This window comes from Vipera ursinii, assembly GCF_947247035.1.
Source record: "Vipera ursinii genome assembly, chromosome: 2".
Taxonomy (NCBI): domain Eukaryota; kingdom Metazoa; phylum Chordata; class Lepidosauria; order Squamata; family Viperidae; genus Vipera; species Vipera ursinii.
The window spans coordinates 7,240,407-7,264,395 of record NC_139513.1 but is presented as its reverse complement, the minus strand read 5'-3'; positions in this window follow the sequence as shown (position 1 = coordinate 7,264,395).

The following is a 23,989-nucleotide window of genomic DNA, read 5'->3' as shown; positions in this document are numbered from 1 at the left end:
TTCTTTGGCAAAGTGACTAAACTAATAGACCAGTGAAATACTGTAGATGTAGTATACTTAGACTTCAGTAAGGCATTTGATAAAGTAGACCACAACCTACTCCTTGGTAAGCTAGGAAAAGCTGAGATAGACAACACAACCGCCAGATGGATCTGTAGCTGGCTGGCAAACCGTACTCAACGAGTAGTCCTCAATGGCACTACATCCACATGGAGAGAAGTTAGCAGTGGGGTACCACAAGGTTCCATCTTAGGCCCAGTACTCTCCAATATCTTCATCAATGACTTAGGTGAGGGAATTGAAGGGGAACTCATCAAATTAGCAGATGATGCCAAACTAATAGTAGTAGACAGCACAATTTTAACACAGGTCGACTTATTGGATATATCACTGGCCACCGCATGGATTTTTCCTTGGCTACCACAATACAAGCAAACACCCTGTCTCCATTCCCATGACTTGATTTAGTTAGATCACCATTAACTGTAATGTGAGCCTTCTGACACTATATTTGTTGAATAAAATTCTCAGTAACATTCATATCTTCCAGAACTTCAAGCAAAAAAAGCCAATCCAAATTATCAAAAGCTTTCTCTGCATTTAAGAAAAATTGTGGCTTTTTTAATTATGTTGTTGTAAAAATACCATGACATCCAATACAGTTTTCACATTGTCTTTTTTCATTTAAGAGAAAAGCCACATTGATCTTGAATAAACATTGCAAAATGTTTTTAATCTGCCAGTCATATTTAATGTGAACATTTTATAATCACCATTCATAAGTGAATGGTGACTATAAACATGCAATCAGCATTTCCTTGGAGGCAACTCTCTAGGACTCTGAGGAAGATGCATCCTGAGGGTCCCTCATGGCCCTTGCAGACCCTCCGACCAGACTCTCCCCAGCAGCCGCTGCTCCCCAAGAGCTCTCAGTTGAACAGACTCTTTTCATAGCAGCCATTTCTGTGGCAGGGAGAAGAGAATGGTGTGGCCCTTCAAGGAATGAAGCCATCTCTCCTTCTGCATTTCTGGGAGTTTTTGCCTCTTTTCCATCATGCTAAGACCTTTTAATTTTATTCTTTATTTTGACAATCCCATCTTCCCCAGGCTTTCCAATTGATTATTCAACTTCTTCTCCATGAGTCTGATTGGTGGCTGAGCTGCCAGGCAAACATTGATTCTTCCCTTTTGTTTGATTGGCTGCTCCTGGGTTGCCATGATGACAGGGGCAGGCCAGGAACCACTAGGGAGAGAGAGCGAGAGGCTTTTTTTGTTTTGGTCTTCCCTCAGAACTGGAGGAGTTGAAGGTGAAATCTTCTCTCTTTTAGGAAGCTCTGATCAGATGCAGCCCAGAAAGAGGAATAGGGGGAAAATGAATGAATGTTTAAAACATATTTTAAAACTGAAGGAAAAATTGAAGATTTTGACAGAAAGAAAATAGGAAACAGAAACTAAAAACAGTTAACAGGTAAGAAGGTGCAGTGAAATTTCACCCTCTTTGACTTCTATGATTTTACGTATCAGGACATAATAAAAATCATCTCACCCCCAACAGTAATAATAATAATAATAATAATAATAATAATAATAATAATAATAATAATAATAATAATAATAATAATAATAATAATAATAATAATAATAATTTTATTTGTATACCGCCCTTCTCCCGAAGGACTCAGGGTGGTGAACAGGGCAATAAATAGTAAAATACAGGAATACAAAAATTAAGAATGGATTAAACAAAGAGCCCAGTATTTCAGAACAATAAGTTAAAATACATTTGAAACATCAAACAATAATAAAACCCAAACCCATCAGGCCAGGCGGGCTTGTTCAAACAAGTAGGTCTTTAGATCCCGTCGGAAGGAGCGAAGGTCGGGCGCCATCCCGAGCTCAACCGGTAAATGGTTCCACAAATCCGGCACACCCAAAGAGAAGGACCTCCCCCTGGGGGCCACCAGACGACATTCTATGACCGGTGGCACCCTGAGGAGGCCCTCTCTGTGGGAGCGCACTGGGCGGAGGGAAGTTGATGCCGGCAGCAGGTGCTCCCTAAGGTACTCTGGACCCATGCCATGTAGGGCCTTAAAGGTCATTACCAGCACCTTGAATCTCACCCGGAAGACAACTGGCAGCCAATGCAGCTCACGGAGCAAAGGTGTAACATGGGAGTATCGGGAAACTCCCAACACGACTCTCGCGGCTGCATTCTGCACCAGTTGGAGCCTCCGAGTGGTCCTCAAGGGCAGCCCCATGTAGAGAGCGTTGCAGTAGTCTAAACGAGAGGTCACGAGCGCATGAGTGACTGTACGCAAGGCATCCCAGTCTAGATAGGGCTGAAACTGGCACACCAGGCAAACCTGGGCGAAGGCCCCCCTAGTCACCGCTACTATGTGGTCTTCTAAAGAAAGCTGTGAATCTAGGAGGACTCCCAAGTTGCGAGCCCTATCTACGGGGGGTAATAGCTCACCCCCCATAGAAAGAGATGGAATATTTTGAATATCCCGAGATGCCGGTACGCACAGCCACTCAGTCTTGTCAGGGTTGAGTCAAAGCCTGTTCCTCCCCATCTAGACCCGAACCGCCTCCAGGCAATGGGACATCACGTCGAGGGCATCACTGGGGTGGTTTGGGGTCGAAGTAAAAAGCTGGGTATCGTCAGCATACTGATGATACCCAACTCCAAAACCACGAATGATCTCACCCAGCGGTTTCATATAGTTGTTGAACAGGAGAGGCGAGAGGACTGACCCCTGAGGAACTCCACAAACGAGAGGCCTCGAGGTCGACCTCTGCCCCCCTGCCAACACCGACTGCGAATGTCCCAGGAGATAGGAGGAGAACCACTGAAGGACCGTGCCTCCCACTCCCAATCCCCTGAGACGTCGCAGCAAGATACCATGGTCGATGGTATCGAAAGCCGCGGAGAGGTCTAATAGGACTAGGACAGAGGAATATCCCCTGTCCCGAGCCCTCCAGAGATCATTCACCAGAGCGACCAATGCCGTCTCCGTGCTGTACCCGGGCCTGAAACCCGATTGGTACAGGTCTAGATAATCCGCTTCATCCAGAACCAGAGGGAGTTGATGCGCCACCACGCTCTCAACAACCTTCGCGAGAAAGCGAAGGTTGGAGACCGGACGAAAGTTGTTTAACACAGCTGGGTCCAAGGCAGGCTTCTTGAGGATAGGTCTCACCACCGCCTCCTTCAAGGTGGTGGGGAAACTACCCTCACTCAAAGATGCAGATATAACCACCTGGAACCAGCCTCGTGTCCTCTCCCGAGCCGCGTAAACCAGCCAGGAAGGGCACGGGTACAATAAGCACGTGGTGGAGCTCAGCCTCCCCATAATCCTGTCCACTTCTTTTGTAGTCACAGGATCGAACTCCTCCCAGATAACGTTGACAAGACCACCCATGTCCTGACAGTCCGACTCTGCCCAGTCGGAATCCAAACCAGTCCGAATCCGAGTGATTTTGTCCGACAGATGTTGGCTAAACTCCTCAGCACGGCCCTGCAAGGGTTCCTCTCTCACCTCCTGATTAAGGAGGGAGTTGGTTACCCTAAACAGGGCGGCCGGGCGATTATCTGCGGACGCGATGAGGGTAGCGAAGTGGTTAGACCTCACCACCCTTATCGCTGTGAGGTAAGACCTAATACAGGTTCTTAGTCGCAATCGGTCGGATTCAGACCGGCTGGATCTCCAACAGCTCTCTAGGCCCCGTCTCCGACGCTTCATCTCTCGGAGCTCTGCGGAAAACCATGAAGCCCGCTGGGGTCTGCACCGGGTCAGGGGCCACAAGGGTACAACAAGGTCGAGTGCCTCCGTGGCTGCCCTTTCCCAGGCTTCCACTAAGGCATCTGCCGAGCTGTGAGCAAAGGAGGCAGGTGGGGACCCCAGTGCTGCCTGGAACCTCTCAGGGTCCATTAAGCATCTGGGGCAGAACCATCTAGTTGGTTCAACACGCCCACAGTGGGGGAGTGGCAAAACAGAAGACCAGCCGCAGGAGATGATGATCGGTCCATGACAGGGGCATTACAATTGGAGAACCCCCACCAAGATCATCTAACCACCATCCAGATAGGAAAACCAAATCAAGGGTGTGGCCTCCTACATACAAGCTCAAATGAATAACAACACATGACATATTACACTCTTCCATCATTTGTTTTACAAAAAGAAAGCCCAAATGGAGAAGCCATGTGTGAAAAGAACTCAAAAGAGGGTATGTTTTCTTTTTCACATGACTGTAGCATGGATACAGAGCTTATAGAAAACAGAGAACGGAAATAGAAAACTGTTTTAATATCAAGATTAATGTTGGCATTGTTGGCAAGTTTCCAGTGATTTTGGAGTATTGAGTCTGTATCTACTTATTGGTGGTTCAAAAAAGAAAAAAGAAAAAAAAAACAGCAGAATTTGCAGCAAATGGGGGCAGAGACAGGACTGCCTCAGAGTCGGGTGACCTATAAGTGCTGTTAGTGAAGAGGGAGAAATAATTATTTGTTATGGGGAGGGAATTTAGTCCAGAGAGATCTTGCACCCTCTAGGCACCAGCCTCAGAAATGACCTGAGCTTTGACTAGGTAATGGAAAATGGAAAAGCTGGAAGCTATTTTTCCTCACACTTGGCAAAAATACTGGCCTACAATTTAAAAATTACAAATTTCAGGGAACCTATCCTCTTTCAGAGGAATCTATAACCCTAGGTGGCTTCCAGAGAAGGTGTGCTCTTCCTGCAGCTTCCCAGTTAAGTCTAGACAGTGAAGCCTCCGGGGTACCCTCCTGCAATTTTCTATCTAAGATTATTCTCCCATTCACATAGCAAAACTCTGAAAGCTTCCCATTTGGGGACAAGAGGATCATATCTGATTCATGGCTGTTTTCTATTTCCTTATCTGGATCAAGTCTTCACAGAGGGTATTGAGCCTTCCATGTGCTGCTTTGCAGCAAGATCACCACTTTTTGGACAGTGTACAGAAAGGATGTTACTATAGTTATGACTTAACACAGAGTCATGGAACACTGAGGTCCCATAAGATTTGTGATTTCACCTAACACCTCCAGAAATATCAGATGTAGATATCCAGTGTGTTGCAAGTGGGGTCATCTGCATAATTTTGATATCCAGCTCCACTGCTCAAACCTACTTTCAAGAAAAAGTCATATAGAGAGAAAGTGACCATGTTCATACAGATTTATAGTTTCCTATTCAAGACACCTCAGGAAAAAGACTCCTTCCCCCCTCTCTTAAGGGAGCCTTGTCTCTTGTATTCAGCTTTTTATCTTAATATAACTATCTTATTTCTTACCTTTTTTATCCCTGCCTACATGACAATTTTAATTATTCTTTATTTTACTGTTTGATGATTATGTTGAAATTTAATTTCATTAGTCTTGTACTCTTCATATGTTTATTTCCTTGAGTTTTAAATAACTTTAATTGTCACATTGCTGCAAAAGAAGAATACAAAAGACTGATAACTGGAATGAAAAAAAATAAATGCTACGAGCCTAAGAAACAATATCACAGTCATTTCTCTACTTTTATTGTTAAATGTTCCTTAGTGTTTAGATCTGGCCTCAGGATAATAATGTAGCATTTGGGGAAGAAGATGCAACCCAGCAGTCCCGCACTAGAAGCCAAGATGGAGAAGACCTGCACAATCACCATGAACTTTCCTTTGGTGCTCAGATAAGTGGGCAAAAAGGAGACCCAGACGCTGCAGAAGACCAGCATGCTGAAGGTGATCAGCTTGGCTTCATTGAAGGCCCCAGGCAGATTCCTGGCCAGGAAAGCTACAGTGAAGCAAATGACAGCTAGGAAACACATATAGCCAAGGACAAGGTAAAACATGGTGACAGAGCCTTCATTGCATTGAAGGATGATCTCTCCAGGCTGGGAGTGCAGGTCAGAATCAGGGAATGGAGGAGAAATTACAAGCCATAAGGCACAGATAAAAAATTGGCCAGCAGAACCAGAAAGGATGATGGAGTTGGCCAAGCTCTTCCCCAAATATCTTCTCACCCTGTTCCCTGGTTTTGAGGCTAAGAATGCCAAGACACAGCTATTGAGAAGACAATGCTGAACACTGTTTGTCGGAGAAGACAGGTGGCTTTCCTTGGCTGTCCAATGAAGAAAAAGGAGGACAAGAAGCAAAGCAAGAGAGAAATCAGGAGGATGTAGGAAAAGTCCCGATTGTTGGCTTTGACAATGGGAGTTTCTAGGTATTTAATGAATATGATTAAAATGAATCCTGTTGACAGGAACAAGAGTAGGGCAATTGAGACCAGAATTATGCCCAGATATTCTTCATAAGAGAGGAAAATTATTCTTTTGGGGATACATTGGACTCTGCTCTCGGTTGGATATTGATCATCTGAGCACTTGGTGCATTTTTCAGTATCTGAGAAAACAGAAAGTAATATTTCTTTTATACCTCTTTTCACCTTTCAAGAAAGATCTGCTAAAGATGTCAGATGATACTGAACAACCATGGCAGGTGACAATATTGGAAAACAAAAACAAAAGTAAATGGGGCATGTATGATAACACTAAATGTGACTGTGGGAACATCCCACAAACATTACCCTATATTTTAATGGAATGCCCCTTCAGAAGGTTCCCTGGATCCCTGCAAGAACTACATTATCTCAAGGACACTTTTTGTGTGGGGTTTTGCGTGTGTAATTGTGTGCATTAATGCTATATTCTGTTATACCACAGAAAATAAATAATAGCTGATACTGAGAGACAGGTAAGCTATAGTAAATGGTGCCTGGGAGAAGAACCAGGTCTCCAGAATTTTAAAAGGGAGAAGGGCCTATTGGAATTCAAGGCTAGGACTTTCAATACGGCAGGACTTAAAACAAAACAGGCAGGCTTCCGACTTCCGCTGGCGGCGCGGCGCCGAAGACAGCCTCCCCTGGCTGCCCGCGGCTCAGCTGTTTGTTTTTTCGCCCGAAACAGCGCTGATCAGCTGTTCGGGCGAAATTGAAGCCCCCTCCTCGGGAGAAGAGGAGGGGGTGAGGCCCCAGGTAGGGGTAGAGTTCTCCGAGGCCGCCTGAGCTTTGAGCTTGGGCGGCTGAAGGATCGAACTCCCCCGAAGCCTGGGTTGCTCCCAGCTGGCCGTCGTCTCTGCTCCGAACTTCCTGGAGCAGAGCCAGGCGTCTGCGAACCATCCCTGCCTGAAGAAAGGACTATGATTTAAAGGAGCAGGCAGAGCGGTACAAGAGGAAAAGGTGGAGAGATGAAGAGGATTATTTTATTTTACTCTCAAGCTTGATGGACTATGCTTAAAACTTAAAGTGAAAGTGCGTCACAATTGTAAGTAAAAGATGGCGGCTAAACCTCCCCCTAGAACTTTTCGGAGTGCTGGAAATTCTCCGGTGCAACAACAATCATTACTGCAGGCGTTGCATTCTCCTGATGTATTGACATCGAAGGATCTTGAAAAACATACCCAGTTAATTTTGGAGTCAATGGGTGTTAAATTTGCACAGATGGAGGAGAAATTGGAGAAATTGGAGCAGAGAATGGAAGAAAGGATGGAGCAGAAACTTAGAGAGATGAAGGTAGACATTTTGTCCTCAGTGCATAAAGTAGCTAAATGTGTGGAGGTGCTGGATGATCAAGTGGAAGACTTGACTCAAAAGAATGCTATATTAGAAGCAAAAGTATTGGAAATTGAAGATTTAAAAGACAAAATGGATAGCGAACAGAGTTTGGCTCAATTTTACCAGATGCAGTTTGCTGTTAGAATTAGAGGCCTAAAAGAGAATATTAAGGAAGATTTAAAGCAGCTGGTTTCTGAGGCTTTTGAGGGGGTATTGAACCATCCAGCATCTGAAATAAAACAAGGCATGGACAAAGTGTTTCGTGTGAATTCGTGGATTGCTAAGCAGAGAAAGTTGCCTAGAGATGTGGTGGTTTATTTTGTAAAAAGGGAAATTAGAGATGAAGTTATACAAGCTGCCTATGATACTAAAGTTGTGATTGCTGGTCAAGAAGTTTTGGTTCTAAAAGAAATTCCTCCAAAGATTTTAAAGAGAAGGAAAGACTTTATATTTCTTGTGCAAGAGCTCAAGCAAAGAGATATAAGGTTCAGATGGGAGATCCCAGCTGGGTTGAGCTTCATGTATGATGGCAAAAGGTACTGTTTGGGTACTGTGAAGCAAGCGCATGATTTTTACAACAATGTTTTAAAAGCAACCCCATCAACACTTCTGGAAGCTGCAGAGGGATCTGGAGAAGGAGAACATCAAGAGGATGAAGATGGACAGATAGACGAGAAGGGTACAGGAGGAGATCAAGCTGCAACTCTTTTGGATGATCCTAGAGAACAGAGGGTGACGCGTGCTGCCTTAAAACGCTCAAAAAAGATTAAAAAATAAGACCAGTAGAAATCTATGGAACTTCCACAATATACTTATAGTCAAGTGGTAGTTGTGTTTTTAAGAGTTTTGGGATGATATGTATGGTAACAGAATGTTCAATTTGGAATTAATGGACAATTTACTACAGAGGAAGAGGAAGAAAGTTTTGTGGGTTAATGCGGGTTAATTTGTGTAAGAACTATCTATTATAGCCTATTTTGGCGAGAGAGGTTAATAGGGATAGGTGCTTGTGATGTGTAAGTGAGAATATGTCTAGGTAATAGTGAATTGTGGAAGAACATAGATGGGAATGATGCTAGTTTTCTTTTATTTTAGTTCTTTATACATATTTAGTATTGTTAAGGATTGGTTTACTCTATATAAGCTAGAGAGTGATGGATTTTAGAGTTTATAATTGTTAGTATATGATTGTTTATGATTGCTTTTTAGATATATACCTTGTATTTTGCTCTGGGAAGTCGGGGGGGGGAGGGGGGGAGGAGGGGAAGTAGAGGGGTGGGAGGCAGGGGAGGGAGGAGGGAGAGGGGGAGGGGGGGAGATAGGGGGGAGGTAGCGAGGGGAGGAGGGAGGGGGAAGGGGGGTTTTTCAAAGGAAAATTGTATTTTAAAACTTTTCAATAAAAAAAAAAAAAAAAACAGGCAGGCTTCCTAGGACCCACAAACTAGCAATGCTTTAGTGAACAGACCGGGAGCCTGTCTATTGTATCTGCCCTAGTGGGAAAAGCAAATATCCTCGGGGAAAGGAAGTCTCATTGACACCCTGGATAACCAGGCTGAGCCTGAGGGAGAGGTCAAAGAAATTATCAGTTTCTTTCTTGTAACTTTAATGCCTTCTATCATTTCATCTCTGTTAGTGAGAATTAAGTCCAGTATGGCTAACCCTCTATTCCCTTCTCTAACTTTTGGGAGTCAAAGTTTTCTGCTAGGTCTTTTAGGAATATGTTTGATCTTTCACTAGGTGCAGAATTACTTCATGTGGTACAAGCAGATATCCTCAAGGAAAGGGAGTCCTGTAGATACCCGATCCTATGCAATGTAGGACTTTAAAAGTGAATTGGAAAGCACTTAGAGAGACCCTGAGAGACTGTGCGACTGAAACACTAGGCATGAATATAGTGAAACCCAATCCTGTGCGTGTCATTGCATTCTGCACAATTTGTGTATCTCAAGTGGTGTTTCAGACCAATCCCATGTACATTGTAGTAATTGAAGCAAGAGGTGACCAAGGCATGTGCCATGTTCCTCAGTCTAGGAAAGAGCAAAGTTGTTGACAAGAAGAATCTGTGTGAAGGTGCCTTTAGCCATGACTGCCACATGCTCATTGAGGAGTAGCCATCAGATGCAGAAGACCAGGACCAAATGTGATGTTCGAAGTAAGCTCATTTATGGTTCATGCCTACTCACAGGAATCTACTCAGGTAATGGTTAGCACTATTTTGGCAGTAGATAAGAGTTCAAGGGAGATTGGACTTAATCCATGTGTGACTATGTAGAGACTTTAGGCTTTATGAGCCATCTCTATCCAAAGGAGTGTCACACCATTCAGAATCATAGATAGTTTATCACTAAACACTTAGGGGGGGGGGCAAAAACAGAAAGTCACTGTATTTTGCTAGGGTTGAATCAATTTTGCTTCCTCCCTGTCCAGTCCATTGCCTCCTGATACTCAGCATCACAAGACTACCGTCTACCTAGCCATGGATGGTGTTCTGTTGGTACCAAGCTTGTTGTGGCAAATGACCTCACCCAGCAATATTATGTAAAAGATAAAGAGGAAAGGAGCAAAACTTCAGTCCTGAGGGATGCTCCATTGCAAGGCCTAGGTTTTTACCTCTGTTCCACAAGAACACTAATTGAAATCATCCATGAGCAAAGGAAAACCTTTGGAAAACCCTGCCTCCCATCCCAAACTGTGAAGTCAATCCAGAAGGATGTAATGATTTGTATTATCAAAAGCCATTGAGAAATCTAGAAAGGTCAGGATGTTTGCAGGACTCCCATTGAGAAGTTAACTATGAAAGCAACCAATGCCATCTTCGAACTGTACCTCAACCATCAATATTGTACCTGATTGACAATTATGCTGTGACAAACTTACTACAGGTATTGTACACAGACAAAAGTTATCATGGTTGGATCCATAGAGAGCCTCTTTAGAATGAGATGCATAATCACATCATTCAAGGCAAATGGTGGGACCACCAATTCCTGAAAAAAAAGCATTAACTAGCCCCAAGGCCAGATTAGCATTATCCTTGGAAATAATTCTTAATTCTTCCTATTATGGAAGAAATTGGGCACCTTGAAAATTAAGATCCACAGAATTGTCAATCTTAGATGTGTCTCTTTAAAAATGGACATTTATCAAAATGCTCTTGTTGAATCCAGTACTTTTTTCTTTGGTGTCACCCACCTTCCTGAGTGGAAATGGTCCCCTCTGGACAAGGAATACAATCGTAGCAGCAAACTGGCTCTCCTTTCCGAGCCTGCTTGAAAAATCCAGGATGACACTTTTCCCCACATTTGGACTGAGGCAGAGACTACGAAGAAAAAACAAGTAATACCAAACAAAGTATGCTAGAAATAAAAATTAATGAAAAACAGAGGTAGACATGAACATTAATCAAGAAGTTGCTGGACTTCACTTAGGTAAATAAAAAATCTTTAACTCCCACAGGAGTTGCAGGGAATAGAACTACTAGCAAATTCTTCATTTAGTTCCTCCCTTTCGCTTTTGTGCTATCATGTGGCAAGAAAGGAATATTTTACTTAATAAATTCTGGAGAGAAGCAATTGAGAAAAGATTTAAGCATGAAGTGACAATCAGTGGTTCCTCTGCATGGTTGTATTAACCTGCATTACTCCTTTCTTCATATACACATGAATTTAAAGTCATATTAAAGTTTAGAAATAAATTTATTCTGAAAGGTTTATGAAATTTTCATTTTACTAGATTTATTAAAAGAGAATAAAACTGATGAAGAAAGAAACTTCTGGCCAGTTAGATCTCAAATATTTTTTTTCTGGACTACATGTTCCATTGGAAAGCCACCCCTATTTGAAAGTGATCCAGGACTACCTCCTAGTTAAGATATAAAGGAAACCTTCATTACACATTAGGGGTGTCAACATTAGTAGATCTGTTCTTTAGTTCAGTGGTTAGAATGTAGTATTGCAGGAAAACTCTGCCCACTGCCAGGAGTTTGATCCTGACCATCTCAAGGTTGACTCAACCTTCTATACTTCCAAGGTCAGTAAATTGAAGACCCAGGGTGCTGGGGGCAATATGCTGACTCTATAAACCAGTTAAAGAATGCTGCAAAGCACTATGAAGCTGTATATAAGTCTAATTACTATTGCTATTTTTTGTATATTTTTTTTGCTAATTTTAGATGGCTGCCATGCTGGTGAACTAAGATTAAAAATGAGTGCTTAGTTTTTACAATTGTAGAGACATGAGATGAAGGTGAGGTCATGAGAATGTGTCCCTCAAAAGGGTAAGTAAGGCATTTGTTGCTGCATCACGTGTCACTGTGTAAGAAATTTTATGAACTGAAATAGCCATAGAAACAAACCAGCCAATGAGAACAGTTTTTTATTAAGACACAGTATTGTCTGTGTGAGGGTTGTGATCCAGTCTAGGTCCGGGCGTGTCTTAGTCTTCTCTATGTTTTTCTGATTTCCAAGTTAAGAGTTATTGATGTTCCCCAGAGTTGAATGAAACTTCATGTATAATGTTAATATATATTTTATAGATAAAGTTTTTTCTAAACTATGCCTCCTGCTCATTTTGAATGTATGCTTATTTTTTGGGCTTATTTTGCGCTGGGTGAGCTGTAAACTCTAACAGCTTATGGGCCCAGATCCCACTCAGCCAGCCCGTGCACACAGTACAGGAAAGTTCAGACTGAAGTAAAAAGATCAATTACATTTCAGCAGAGAATTCCCAAGAGGAAAGAACTGGAGAAAAAGACATGATTCATCTATGGGGCTGAACCTTATTTAAAGAAAAACTGTTTACAAGGAAGAAAAACAGAAAATAGACAAGCTGCTTTTGCAAAAGCTAGCTATTGTAATAGTAGAGACAAATGGTTAATAGATAGTAGGTGATAGAAGTAAAGGAAAGGTCTTCAGAAATTTAATATTTAATATTGAAAGAAATTTAAAATTGAATTTGAGAAGATGGGAAACAGGAAAGGATAGCATAAAGAAAGGATGTAAAAGAAACACGTAGCAAACATTAGCTGGGTCTTACAGTGATAAAAGGAATTGAAAACAGGAAAACAAGCTGAATAAGATAAGAAGAAAGGCATACTCAATTGAAAAACAGGAAAGAACCTATTGTTTTAAAAGGGGGACATAAATATCCACAGAGCTCAAAATAGCTATTTAAATGTCAATTTTTTCTTCTTCTTATTGTATATGTAGGGACGCGGTGGCTCAGTGGGTTTGGACTCTGAGCTTGTCGATCAGAAGGTCGGCAGTTTGGCGGGTCGAATCCCAAAGTGCCGCGTAGCAGAGTGAGCGCCTGTTACTCGTCCCAGCTTCTGCCAACCTAGCAGTTCGAAAGCACGTAAAAAATTGAAGTAGAAAAATAGGGACCACGGAGACGTCCTTGGGACAAGCGCTGGCTCTTCGGCTTTGAAATGGAGATGAGCACCGGCCCCTAGAGTCGGAAACGACTAGCATGCATGTGCAGGGGAACCTTTACTTTACCTTTACCTTATTGTATATGTGAATATAATTTAATATGTTAGCAGTAAATGTGTAAGAAGCGGACAGAAAGAGTGTAACCTCATAGTACCTCAGCCAATGGGGAAAGAGGAGGGATCTGCGGCTGGGACAGGGTTGTATAAAGAAGTGAATATTTTCCAAAGTACTTGGGGGACACACAGTGGCTAAACATGAAATTGCACTCTGACTTTTTCTTCAAAAAAACCAAGAAAATACCTAAGAAGAACAAGATAAGAGTAACCTTGAATACCAGGTGTAAATTTTCACGATGGAAGAGTTTCAAAAACAAATTCATGCCATGTGGGAAATAGCTTACCAAACTTATCAGTTTCTTTCTACAGCTGGCAATGAAATAAGAGCTTTTGGAAAAGAATTAGAAAGCATCTCGATGAAACAAACTCAAACTGTGACTACAATTAATATCTTATTGGGACAGAACTTAACAGAAGAAGAAATTGAACAACCAAATACATTGGCAGAAGAATTAAATATTCAACAAATACAGGTTTTTGAAGATTGTAATGGAGAAAATACGGAAGGAAATTTATTTGGATCAGAACAATTATATCAAGAGGTGAAAAGAACGAGAAGATTTGGTGCTGTTGGCAGATTCTTCAATCCCTCAAAGGTGGAGACTGTAGGGCTACTTCAATATGATTTTAAGAGGCCTGAAATACATAATATCAAAATTGATAGGATTGTATTGGGATTACGAGAGATTGTTTTGATGAGTAGATAAAAATATTGATTAACTAAAAATAAATAAATAAAAATTAAATAAAAATACAGATGTATGAATATTAACATTGAAGCATTGCATTTTTAAATGATATGGGTTAAGATGTATATATGCTAAAAATGATAAAATGTAACATATATGCTTGGATATAGAGACATGAAAGGATGTAATAAATGTTGAATTGGAAGAAACTTTGGTTAATTGTTAATATGTGGAAACTACAAATTAGAAATAAGAATATTATATTGTCCTCCCTTTTTTCTTTTTTTTTTTCTCTTCTCCTTACAAAGTGGTATTTTAATGACTCCTATTTTAAATCTTATATAATTGATAAGGATATGGAAATAAGATAAATATGAAATGGATTACACCACTAGACATGGAAGAAAACTGTGTAAAGGGAAAGGAGTGTATTTAGCAATATGGAAATGAGAAATCTTAAACGTTTTAATTTCAATATCAATATAAAATTAAAACTAGAAAAATAGATAAGGTGTTTGATGTGTTAAAGAAGAAATGTTAAAATATGAAATATAACTAAAAGATGGATATTCTGAATGCTTAACAAACATTTAACACATATCTCCCTTGCTTCTCAGCTAACAAAGAGAGAGAGAGAGCCTGCGGCCTAGGGGTTAAAACAACTACTTAAGACGCAGTCAGCCCAGGTTCGAATCTCAGAAGGATATGGCTGACTGATGAGAACAAATAAGTTTGAAATGATCATATCGGTCTCCCTTTATTCTTTGTTAGCAAGCCAAAATATTTACACAAATATGAGCTGCCACTGATGTGGCTACTGCCTGTAAGATGGCCTTGGGCTAGGCTGAAACAGGAAATAAGATTTGTCCCATTTCTGGGACTAAGCAAGTGTATTCTGAATGCTTAACAAATATTCTAAATATTAACAAATATTCTGAATGCTTAACAAATATTTTAACATATATATATATATGTTTTATCCTTGGTCATTTGGGTTTTCTCCCACGTAAAATTGGAGGTATCAGGGCAACGTTTCGATGAAATCTCATCTGTCATCCTCAGGCTGTTGGCTTCAGGCTGACTACCATACCAAATTATCCAACCTACTCCGAGACTCCACATACAAACTCCTCAAGACAGATCCCACCACCTACCTAGAAAAAAACCACAAAATCCAAAATAAAAGCCACCCCATCAGTGAAGAGATCCAGCAAACAATCATTCCCAGAGAAAAATCATCCAGATGTCTCAAACTCTATGGTCTCCCCAAGATACACAAAGAAGGAACCCCAATCAGACCCATAGTCAGCTCGATAGGCTCACCTCTACAAAATCTAGCCAAATTTCTTGCCAAACAACTAGAACCTTAGGCAAATTCCATCACCTCACATGTACAAAACTCATTCCAATTCATAGAGATCATAAGCAACATAAGCTCTGTGACCTACTCGTGAGCTTCGATGTCATATGCCTCTTCACCCAAGTGCCAATCAAAGAAGCCTTGACAGCTATCCTAAAGAAATACAACCCCCCTAAACACATCCTAGATCTGACCAACCACTGCCTATCAAACACATATTTCATCTACAAAGGACAAAGATACAAACAAATGGAAGGAGCACCCATGGGATCACCCCTTTCACCTGTTATTGCAAACCTCTACATGGAACACTTTGAAACCCTCGCTCTAGAAAAATCCAACCACAAACCCAAACTCTGGCTCAGATACGTAGATGACACCTTTGTAATCTGGCCACACGGCAAAGAAAAACTGGATGACTTCCTCACACACCTCAACAGCCTACACCCCAAAATACAGTTCACCATGGAAACAGAAGCTAACAATCAACTTCCCTTCCTTGATGTCTTAGTCTACAAGAAATCCAATGGCTTCCTAGGACACACTATCTACCATAAGAAAACACACACAAACCGCTACCTGAATGCACTCTCACACCACCACTCAGCACAGATCAACTCGGTAGCCAAGACACTCATCTCCAGAACAAAACACCTAGCTGACAAACAACACCTAAAAACCGAACTACACACTCTCACCAACGTACTAACAGCCAACAGATTCCAAAGAAATATGATTACCAACTTAATCCGAAGAGAGACACCCACAAAAATCCAAGACAGAGAACAAGAAAATGGCAAAGCCCTCCGCCCATACATAAAAGGGATCAAAGACAGAATCAGCAAGATCCTCCAGAAACACAACAACAAAACAGCATTCTGCACAGGCAGAAAAATATCCACCATCCTAAGGAACCCCAAAGACATAATTGAGTTAGAAAACCAAGGAGTATATGAAATCTCATGCTCCACCTGCCCCACCACATACATTGGACAGACCAACAGAAGAATAAGTGCATGCATTGAAGAGCACAGGAACTCAGTCAAAAAGGGAGAACAAACTTCATCCCTGTTCCAACACTTTAAAGCCACTGGACACAAAATTGATTTTTAAAACACCAGAACTATCGCCAAAATTGAACACTTTAACAACAGAATAATCAGAGAAGCCATTGAGATAGAAAAACGCCCCCACAGCATGAACAAACGAGATGATACCTCTCGCCTACCAACCATTTGGAAACCCGCCTTGATTGACAGATGAGTCCCAACCACCAAGAATGATACCAGACCCAAACTCATGATAACATCACATGACATCACCGCCACACAACCATCCAAAAAGCAAATCCAAACCCACAACGATAATGACACACAACCACAAAACAGAAACCTAACTACAGCTGCAACATTAGCCACTTTAAACCCCTCCAAACCACACAATAAGCAAACTGACACCCACTATAAAAACATGACACCACCACAAACACGGAGCCTAACAAAAGCAGCACAACTCACCAGTTCAGGTCTAAGGCTGGCAGCTGAGACCAGCCCATCCACTCAAAACACATCCCCACCCAATCAGAACACAGCCCCGATTCAAAACACACTCTCACCCAATCAGAACACAGCTACGCCCCCACCCAATCAGAGCACACCTCCACCCCACCAGAACACAGCCAAGCCTCCACCCACAGAACACACCCCCTCTGGCAGTTTAAAAAAGAAAAAAAAAACAGCCACTATCACACACTTCTCCCAGAAGAAGGAAGCTGAAGCCAACAGCCTGACGATGATGGATGAGATTTCGCCGAAACGTTGCCCTGATACCTCCAATTTTACGTGGGAAAAAACCCGAATGACCAAAGATCTACATACAAAAACCCATTACAATGACTGATGGGTAGCAGTAAGAAATATGTTAATGTAGATAAGAGACATGCTGTGTTAAAGGGAAAAAGAGAGAGGAAGTATGGATTATAATAACTTGGAGATTTGTAATAATATATATGTGTATGAAGTGAACTATTGTAACCTGGACACCACGTTGCTTTTTAATGATATTATTGTAATATTGGAAAACCAATAAAATATATACTAAAAAAATGAAATGTATCCTAAGGCTTTGGAAAATAGAGAAAAGACACCAATATTTCACCCACCTTGTTGAGCAACGTTAGCTCTGAAAGAGTGTCTTGATTGATAATAATTCTCTGTCTTTCAAAACTGCCTATTTGCTTATTAACAGGATCTTCCCTGGAAAGAATTATCAAACTTGTGATGTTCAGATCTGCTGCTACATCACCATTTTGGTCCAAGTACACTTTAATCAGGGAAAGATTGTAAAATTCATTCTTCGCCAGAAAGGGATGAAACTAGAATGAAACATCCAGGAATCTTAAAAACAGAAACCTTGGTTTCTTATCCCACATGGTTTTTTCACATTTGAATCTTTCTACTAAAATTGTATAACTTGCAAATATCCTGAGTTGAGAGAACAAGTGTTATCAATATCCTCAAAAGAGAAAAAGAAAGGTTCAGCAAACTTTGTCAATCATACATTGACAAAGTATATATTGATAACATAAATAATTGATCAAATTGGTAAAGTAGAGGGAACATGTTAAACTAAGTCACAAATAAATTGAACAAACAAACAAACAAATGCAGAGATTATTCATAAAGCCTTTGAAAACAATAGGGTAATTACTGGAAAGCATGGGTTTGTCATCATCATCATCATCATCACCATCATCATCATCATCATCTTTATTGATTAGCCCTTGGGCCATATCAAATTGCCAAATTCAAAAAACAAAATATCACTAAAACTTGATAAAAAAAATCAAATGAAACTGGATAAAATACAATTTAAAAGAAACTAAAACAAAATACAATCTAAAGTAAAATCAAGATAGAATACAATGATTTAAGATACAAGTTAAATATACTTAAAATTTTATTGCAATGTCACCCCTACGTCTACCCCGAACAGTCTTAAAACTACTTTTAAAATTACATTTTAAAATCAAGTGGTCTTTCCTGCAATCTACCACACTCTGCTGCACCAACTTTGTTCTTATTTCCATCAACTTCACAGCAAATTTGGCAATCCATTTCACCAACTGCAAATTAGAACCTAACAAACAATGATGCAAGAAGCGCTCTTTAGACATAGGGGTACTAGTATAAAAGATCCTGCCCAACTGTTGTTCCCTCAAATCTGAATACAGGGGACTCTTTTGCTTACTGGAATCCCCCTATACCTGCCCCAAAGCATATTTGTTTGAAGTTGGTCCAATCTCAATTTGGTAAAAAAATCTCCTTATAATGGGAGATAAAGGCAAGGTTAAATATTTTTCTATTTTAAAAATTTGTTTATTAGCCGATAACCAGGGGCAAACTTTTGCTACTGACACCTGTGCGATGTCTGATTGTGCACTTATGTCCTGAAATCTCTGTGCAATCCAAGATCAAATCTGCCTAAGATCATGCTGCTGCCAGTTTAACGGAATACCAAAACTAGATATCTGCTTCAGAATTCTTGATTACCAATTATTTTTATTACTTGAAATAATCTGATCCATTTAGTGCTAGCTTAGGTAACCTCCCTTCTTCCATCTGGAATATTCTTAGCCAATAATAAATGGTCTGAGAATTAATGTAGAGAAATCAAAGGTAATGATATTTAGCAGGCAACAAAAGATGAGGAGATGGGTTTTAAATGGCAGAAGAATAGAACAAGTTCAGTCATTTACCTATTTAGGGTTAGTATTCCAGACAAATGGTAAATGGGATAAGCATGTAAAAGCCGGAGCTCAGAAGGCCGTGGCTCGGATGGCCCAATTAAACAAACTTATTTTAGAGAAAACTCCATCTTCATTAACCCCAGTGTTAAAGGTCTTTCAAGCAAAAATTGAACCAATACTTACCTATGGGGCAGAAATATGGGGATTAGCTAAGCTGCCTGGGCAGGGTTTGTCAGGAAGAAAGTTGCCAGGCTGATGTTGTCCCACAACCAGATTTGAAAAATGGCCAGATGAGCTAATTCTACTTTATTGTAATGCTACAGTAACAGAATTTTGAAATTCTGAAAGTACAAATTTCCCACAGTGTCATTTTATAGTCTGATAAATTAGGAAGGATACTTTCTGAGTTTCTCTCCTATTATACCACTGTAGGCTTCCCCCTTCTTATCTTATTCTTCCCTAGGCAGCATCTCCCTCTCTCAAAAGTCATTCTCATATATTATCACACTTCCTAAATAGGGAAATGCTGGTGATATAATTTGATATCAGTCAAACATTTTTTTGATGTGATTAAGAATCTAGTTAAATGATGGCTGGATGGTATGAAAATTATGAGGATAAAATTTGTCATACTATTGTAATCAATGATTTTCAATATTCCTCACAAAAACTCTCATTATAAATAACAATTAGTCCTTGGTCATCTATTCTATATTTTTTGTTATACAGAAAAATACCGGTGACAAATCATGATTTTTGGGTAAATTATTTATCTCATAGACAAAACTATTTTGAATTTAGTTAAAAATACCAAATTTCAAGAAAAATAATTATGATTTCCTGATAAAGATAAATGAAAGCCACTACAAAAATGTCTGATTTGTAGCAACTAGGACTTAATCATAATCATAATAGTAAAATTGGAAGGAATCTTGGAGGTCATCTAGTCCAACCCCCTGCTCAGGCAGGAAACCCTATACCATGTCAGACAAATGGCTGTCCAGTCTCTTCTTAAAAACTTCCAGTGTTGGAGCATTCACAGCTTCTGGAGGCAGGTTGTTCCACTGGTTAATTGTTGTAACTGTAAGGAAGTTTTTCCTTAGTTCTAGGTTGCTTCTCTTCTTGATTAGTTTCCATCCATTCTTCTTGTCCTGCCTTCAGCCGCTTTGGAGAATAGCTTGACTCCCTCTTCTTTGTGGCAGCCCCTGAGATACTGGAACACTGCTATCATGTCACCCCTCGTCCTTCTCTTCATTAAACTAGACATACCCAATTCCATCAGACATTCCTTATATGATTTAGCCTCCAGTTTCCTAATCATATTTGTTGCTCTTCTCAGTACTCTTTCTAGAGTCTCAACATCTTTTTTACTTCATGGTGACCAAAATTGGATGCAGTATTCCAAGTGTGGTCTTACCAAGGCATTGTAAAGTGGTATTAATACTTTACGTGATCTTGATTCTATCCCTCTGTTAATGCAGCCTGGCTTTTTGGCAGCTGCAGAACACGGCTGGCTCATATTTAACTGATTGCCAATAGGACTCCGAGATCCCTCTCATAGTTACTACTGTTGAGCAAGATACCCCCTATAGTATACCTGTACATTTGGTTTTTCTTGCCTAAATGTAGTGTTCAAGTCTGTCCAGATCCTCCTGTATCTTAAGCCTGTCTTCTGGAGTGTTGGCTACTCACTCCTGCCAGATTGGTGTCATCTGCAAATTTGATGAGTTCCCCTTCTATCCCTTCATCCAAATCATTGATGAAGATGTTGAAGAGCACTGGGCCCAGAACAGAGCCCTGGGGCACCCCACTACACACTTCCCTCCATGTAGATGTGGTTCCATTGAGGACCACATGCTGAGTACGGAAAAGTATGTCATGTCTTATAAAAAATGGATGGTGGCTTTAATATAGACATTTCATTAAGATTTCATTTGTATGTTTTCTTGTGTATGTGTGTGTGTGTGTATGTACTGCTCACTGATTATAATAAATTAGTAGTGGTATATTAATGATTGGATAATCATATGTAATTGGATGATAATGTCATTAATGATGCATTGGAGAAAAAATGATGGAAACTATACTTGATAGGAATATTTGTGAAAATTATCTCAAAATAGTAGATTGCAAACCAAATGTGAGTTGGTAGTGTGATGCTCATGGAAAGAAGGCAAATGTATCTAAGTAGAGTTTCCTATTTCCTATTACAGTTAAACAGTTAAGCAGTAAAGCACATGGTGACTGTATGCTTAGTTTGATCTGTTGGAGCACCTTTTCCAACTGAAAAAATCTCTTGACTAGAATAGGGAGGATACAGTACAGGTAGTCCTCAAGTTACGAGTGTAATGGAGCCTACCCATTCCACTTGTAACTCGAAAACTCATAGAATGAATCTAGTTCCTTTAGCGAGATCACTCTGTTGCTCATTAAAACGCATGGGGCTCATTAAGTAAACTTGAGGTATCTCAGGGTGGAGAAGGCCATGGAGGACCTAGTGATGGAACAGGCCCCCAAGACCTCCCCGACCCACTAAAGTACTTGATGCTTCCCTCTCTCTTCCTGCCATGTGGAACTCACCTGGAAAAGGTCTGCCTCCTCTCTGCCACGGTTCCTGCTGCCACTCCAACCTGAGGCAAAGGGATGCGTTCACAGCACCCCATGGCCCAATCTGGGGTCTTGAGGCATGGAAAAGGCCTCTGGAGACCGGATCTATGGCTGTGGAGTGATTTCACACCCACCCCTGTGGCGCGATCTGGGGTCCGGAGGCCTAGAAAAGACCTCCAAAGCCCAGATTTATGGCTGCAGAGTGATTTTCGAGCCCCTCAGGGGCCCAATCCAGGCTCTGGAGGCCTTTTCCAAGAGTCCGGAGAACAAATCCATGGCTGAGGAGGGATTTTGTGGCCCCTCTGCTGCTTGATCCGGCCTCTGGAGGCCTGAGCAAAAACCCTGGAGCCTGAATCAGGCTGCTGGGGGTCCACAAAATCTCCCTGCAGCCATAGATCCAGGTGGCAGATGTTTTTTTCCAGGCCTCTGGAGCCACAATCCAGATTCTGGAGGCAAGTCGAAGCATCCCCCGGCTTCGTTTGGTTGTCTGTGGCAGAGAACAGAGGCTTAAAGAGCCATGAGATCACATGAGATCAGTAGTGTGAGATCTTGTTCCACTGATATTGCATCATCATGCGTTATTTTAGGTCTCCATTCTCTGCAAACATACCGAAGGCCTGGAGCAGCCAAGAAAATGAAGATTCTCCATCTTCGCAGGGTGAGTACTGAAGGCCTGGTGTCTAGGGAGACCCGCCCCGTGGGTGGGGAGGGTGGTAATAACCTGGTGAGTGTTGCTGATGCTGTGCTGCTGTATTACTTGTAATTTTGGGAGTTGCTCGTAAGCACTAAGGGGCACTCATCATGTAACTTTGAACGAGCATTAAGTGAACACTCATAACTTGGGGATAACTGAAAGATACTACACAGGAGTTTGCTGTTATTCCAGAGTGTTAGACATGGAAAAATGGAAAACTGAGCTCAGTCACAAGAGAGGAGATTCTGGCTGAATGAGGTGAAAAATACCCTAAAAAGAGAAGCAGTTTTACAGCTGATCCTGTGAACTAGATAAGTTCGGTGTCCTCTTCATCGTTGTTTTAATGCAAAGATCCAGCAGCCATCACTTAAAAAAGCTTTAAGTGGGATTTTTGTAAAGAAGGGGCATAGTGCTAGATGGTCTTATAAAATCCTAAAATGCTCATCACAAATTCATAAAGACAGATTTTTTAAAAAATTTCATAGATTATAAAATTAATGCTGATTAATATCAATATATATCTCAATATACATCTCAATATACATATCCACAAGTGATTGGATTTGCCAAACGTGTTGGCACAAATAGGTTGAGATGGTTCCTGTCCTCTCTTGTAATCCTTCTCCAAAGAAAATAAGTTTGGATCATTGTCAGGACCCCATACCTGCCATGACTGCAGCCTTTGAACTCCCAGCCTCTCTTCTCCATCTTTCTTTCTCCTCTTGAATATGGAGGAATAGGCAGCAACCAAGGCATGAGCCAGAGTATTAATCAAAGTATAAACATGATGGTTATAGCTCTTCCAGATCTTGTTATTTTCCACGTTGGTCTTCAGTGGCAATTTCTGAGTGCATCTGCTCCGGCCTTTGACAGAAATGATGTATTTTGAAAAAGAACAGTGAAAAGACTGATCTCCAAATTGTGGTTTCACAAAGAAATCTGGTTCAAAGGAACTGTCATTTGGCCTTTTTTTAACTGAAAACTATACATCCAAACACTATGGACATATGTGAGAAATGGTTGTCTTCTTATTTGCAATTCTCCAAATCTTGCAAGTATCCAGACTTTCCCTTGAATGGGTTCTGGCAAATTTTTAAGTGTTGAATGGAAAAGATGAATTCTGTCCCAAAGGAAATGATAATCTATAAAGTGAACAAAGACATTGACTTGTCTCCTCTTAGAGATGGCATCCCTAAATATTGTTGTAGATGTAGTGGTTGACAATTGTTGTGATATAAGAATACAGATTCCATTTCTGACAAGCATAGGAGTCAATGTCCTCATGAAATTCACTCCATTCTCTGAGTCTGGAGCAAAAAGACCAATCAAGGTCCATCTGAAATGGAGGAGCAGTTGGAGAATTCCTGGATAGAGAACCCTTATTTTGGGGAGCATGTGGTAGAAAAATGGGAATTGACTTTTATCACTCAGAGCATCTGAGACAGTTGAACGGATCTGAAAAAGCAGTGAAGAATGCTGTATTTAGGGTCAGTTATTGGCTTTCAATAATCCAACTTGTTTTGTCATGAACATATTAGAATATTGTATTGTTAATTAGCCAGAATATTAAACACAGAACATGAGCAAGACCAGAAAAAAAACAATAAAAGAAATAAGTAACAAAGAATCAGAGTAAAGAATGCAAATCATATTTCTGTATCACCCTTATCTTTTCCTGCAATCAGACCCACATTTGCAGATTTCAACTGAACTGTTTTGTTCAAA